Below are 4,825 nucleotides of genomic sequence, written 5' to 3' on the forward strand. Positions count from 1 at the left end.
GAGAGAATTAGAGAACTTTCTAAAACTCTTGCCATCCAAGAAGAGTAAAAAAACTTCCCATTCGCATGGGCCCTTATTAGCACAAATTTATTTAGGCTTTCCATTGCATTTGACACTCTATTTCTTTGTACCTTAAGAAGAATGTTTAAAAAAATTTTCTTCCAATTAAGTAGCTACAATTTAAACCAATTAATTTTCCATTAAAAAAATTTCTACGGAGAACTTTCAGTCAAGACAGCATAGTTGGTACACATTGTGGTCGCCTCGTCCCATGACCACATCCAAGCTACAACTAAGCTACAGAACAGCCATCATTGGGAGTTGCCTGAGGTCTGGCTGAACAGAAGTCCTGCAACTGGGGACACACGGAAGAGGCTACCTCAAGACTGGTAGGAGGGCAGAGACGTGGAATGGGCTGGTCCCACACCCACATATGGTGGTTGAGAATCGGGAGCGATGTCTCAGCTGCAGAGGTCCCTCCAGGGGAGCAAGATGTCCCAGCCCCACACCAGACTCCCCAGCCCAAGGTTCCTGTGCCAGGAAGAGAAATCTCCACAACTTCTGGCTGTGAAAACTAGCGGAGATTGTGGCTTAGGGAGACGGAGGGCAGCAGGATCGCAGATGGCCCTCTTAAGGGGACCGCTGATGGACTCGCTCGCTCTGAGCTCCACTACTGGGACAGCTGCTTGAAAGGCACCAGGGACACATGGGGAAGGACTGAGTTGTCTGCTTCAGGGCAAGAGCTGGAGGGGCAGCTTTCTCCCAGACAGGAGCACCAGCAGAGGCCACTGTCCCTTGGTCGAGCCCTTCCCCTTCCTAGTATGCAGACACAGGTGGTGCCATATCTCAGTTTCCATCAACCAGACTGACACTGCTTGCCCTGCCCAGGTGATTTTCTGAGACCTCGCCCTTCCCAACCTGTGGGCCCACCCAAGCTGCTTTCAGTGGCTTTTTGATACAAACAGCCCATTTTGGCTCATGCTGTGAACTTTCCTAAAATCTCTCAAAGGTTTACAAACCATAAATAACCAGCGTTTGGCCTCAGTGTGCCCCGTCCTCTTGTTGAGCAGCCTCTGGTCCAGCTCTAGTGGCACTTGACCTTGGTTTGTGGCTTAGCCTGTCAAGGTGCCTGTAAGCTCAGCACGGGCGGTGGCCATTTGCGGATTGCTTGTTGACTCTTGCCAGGTGGCCCTGGGAAGGGCACAGTCTGAGGCTGACCGTAGCCTGGGGTGGGGCCCCTCCCAAGAGACCCTGGGGCTGGCATGCCCAGTGGCTGGCTTCCATGGAGCTGGAGCACCACCCAGAACTGCATCGGAGGATGACACACCCAAAGGGCAGACTGAGAAGGCACCAGAGCCCTGCTAAAGTGAATTCTGCTCTGTAGGACCAGCCAGTCCTCACGATTAACCAGCCCATGGGTCAGTCCCTCCCACTGACATGCAAACAGCAACCAAGGCTCAACTATCACAGAAGGGCACGTACAAACCATACAAAGGACATACCTGGAGCACCTGGCTCAGGTGACCAGGGAAGACTGCATCACTGGGCCCTACAGGACATGTTACATAAGGCCACTCTACTAAGACCGAGAGACATAGCAGCCCTACCTAATATATAGAAACAAACACAGGAAGGCAGCCGAAATGGGGAGACAAATATGTCCCAATTGAAAAGACAGAACAAAGTTACAGGAAAACAACTAAAGAAAGAGAGAAGCAATCTACCAGATGCAGAGTTCAAAACACTCTTATAAGGATGCTCAAGGAACTTAGGAGGAGAGTAGAGAAGCTCAGGGAGAACTTTAACAAAGAAATAGAAAATGTAAAAAAGAACCAGTCAGAAATGAAAACCACAATAACCGAAATAAAGAATACCTTGGAGGAAATCAACAGTAGATTAGATGAAGCAGAGGGTCAAATTAGCAATTTGGAAGATAAGGTAGAAAACACCCACTCAGAACATCAGCAAAAACAACAACAACCACCACCACCACAACAACAAAACCCAACTTAAATAATGAGGATAGTTTAAGGGGCTTCTGGGAGAACGTCAAGACTACCAACATTCACATCATAAGGGTACCAGAAGGAGAGGGACGAGAACAAGGAATTGAAACCCTATTTGAAAAAATAATGATGGAAAACTTCCCTAACCTGGTGAAGGAAATAGACATACAAGCCCAGGAAGTGCTGAAGAGTCCCAAACAAGATGGACCCAAAGAGGCCCACCCCCAGATGCATCGTGATTAAAATGCCAAAGGTTAAAGACAAACAGAGGATCTTAAAAGCAGCAACAGAAAAACAGTTACCAAGAAGGCAGCTCCCATAAGACTGCCGGCTGATTTCTCAACAGAAACTTTGCAGGCCAGAAGGGAGTGGTGTAAAATATTCAAAGTGATGAAAAGCAAGGACCTACGAAGAAGGTTATTCTACCCAGCAAAGCTGTTATTTAGAATTGAAGGACAGATAAAGAGCTTCTCAGATAAGAAAAAGCTAAAGGAGTTCATCACCACCAAACCAGTATTACGAGAAATGTTAGAGGGACTTCTAGAAGGAGGAGGAGGAGGAGGAAGGAGGAGGAAGGAGGAGGAAGGAGGAGGAAGAGGAAGAGGAAGAGGAAGAAGAAGAAGAAGAAGAAGAAGAAGAAGAAGAAGAAGAAGAAGAGAAGAAGAATATATATCAGAAAGAGAAATAATAAAATGGCAATAACCACATATCTATCAACAAGTACTCTAAATATAAATAAATGCTCCAATCAAAAGACAGGATAGTCAAATGGATAATAAAACAAGACCCTTACACATGCTGCCTACAGATGACATACCTCAGATGAAAAGACACAGGCTGCAAGTACAAGGATGGAAAAAGATATTTCATGAAAATGGAAACAAACAAAAGAATACCTGGGGTAGCAATACCAATACCAGACGAAATAGACTTTAAAACAAAAGCTGTAACAAAGGACGAAGAAGGACCCAGTAACCCCACTTCTGGATATTTATTTGAAGAAACCCGAAACCCTACTTCAAAGGGACATATGCATCCATATGTTCATTATGCATTATTTACAATAGCCAAGAAATGGAGGCAACCCGGGTGTCCATCAACAGATGAATGGCATGGTACATACGATGGAATATTACTCAGCCATAAAGAAAAATTTTAAAAAGAATAAAATCTTGCCATCTTGCAACAACGTGGATAGACCTAGAGGGTACTGTGCTCAGTGGAGTAAGTAAGACAAAGACGAATTGCCATATGGTTTCACGCACGTGTGGGATCTAAAGAACAAAATAAACAAAACAAAAACAAACTCACAGATACAGAGAACATTTTGAGGGTTACCAGATGGGAGGCGTTTGTGGGGGATGGGTGAAAAAGGGGAAGGGATTAAGAAGTGCAAATTGGTAGTTACAAAATAGTCATGGGGATGTGAAGTATAGCAGAAGGAATATAGTCGATAATATAATGAGTATGTATGGTGTTGGATGGGTACTAGATTTATCAGAGTTATCATTTCATAAGTTATGTAAATGTCTAATCATTGTTATACAGCCGAAGCTAATATAATATTGTATTCCAACTGTAATTGATAAATTAAAAAATTATTCAAAAAATTTTCCTAAGAAAACTAAATATTAAGACCATTTTTCACTATGGAAGAAGGAAAAGAAACCCTTAATTTATCACCTCCCCTTTGCAAATTTTCTACACACTTTTGTAACAGGCTATTTTCAAACCCCATGGTTTAGGGTTAGTGAATATAACCTTTTTTTTTTTACAAAATATAATTTTGTGGTGAAATGACCAAATAGCTTAGAAGGAGATAAATAAGATCTTATGAAGAAAATACTAGACTTCTAATAACTTTTCTCTAAGATCCATTCATAGTGCTGACTTTTTATAAGTTTGATGTTGAATTCTAACCCACCTCGGTACACCCTGACTCTATAAATATATCCATACCTAACATCCTTCTAAAAGAAGCGAATGTGTGCTGGGAAAATATTGGAACAATGAAGTTCCTGAGAGAAGCTTGTTTTTTCAAGTTATTAAAAGAAGGTGGCAAGCGTTCATGAGGATATGAAAATTTAACGTCTGAAGGAAACTCTTGAGTATGGTTAACGTGGCTGCCAAAAATCTCAGCTATGTTATGTCAGAATGTTCAATTGCAAGCTACACTTTAATGAATGGAAAGATAGGGTAACAGCAGGAAGCTTCTGCAGCAACGCACAGCACCCTCGAAGACGACATTCCCGATGGGGAACTCAATCATTTCAGGGGCTTGCTACCCTGTCAGTTATGCGATCTACCAGTAAACAATGAAGAGTACAAGATGCCTACAAGAGAGCAGAGAAGAACAGGAACAGTCTGCCTCTCCATTTTCTCCCAGATGGAAGATAAACTCACTTCCTTTCTGAAAAAGTACATGTTCCGAGAAACACAGGTCTGCGCTCAGAAAAAAGGCATCAGTGCCACCCTATCTGTGTGACATACTTGATTTTCCTCTCTTCCATGCTGCTTGCTTGCAGTGTGATGTTGCTATTTTTATCAGCTCTATTCAAACCAGCTGTTGCTTCATGTTAACATGGCGAATGGTGTGAAAAATCCCAGCAGACACGTGAATTCCAGAGGGACCTGTCTTCTGTCATTTCTAGAACAGATGAAATGTCATGAGCTTCAGTGGAGTCTGGCTCAGGGACATTTCACCAGTGGAGGCAATGAGAACATTTTTGACTCTTAAGAGATGGGGAGCCAGGGACCAAATTTCCTGCTCATCGGCCCCGACCAAAAGCCTGCATTCACGCACACACATCCGGTGGCCA

Source organism: Pteropus vampyrus, unplaced genomic scaffold (assembly GCF_000151845.1).
Source record: "Pteropus vampyrus isolate Shadow unplaced genomic scaffold, Pvam_2.0 Scaffold34, whole genome shotgun sequence".
NCBI classification, from domain to species: domain Eukaryota; kingdom Metazoa; phylum Chordata; class Mammalia; order Chiroptera; family Pteropodidae; genus Pteropus; species Pteropus vampyrus.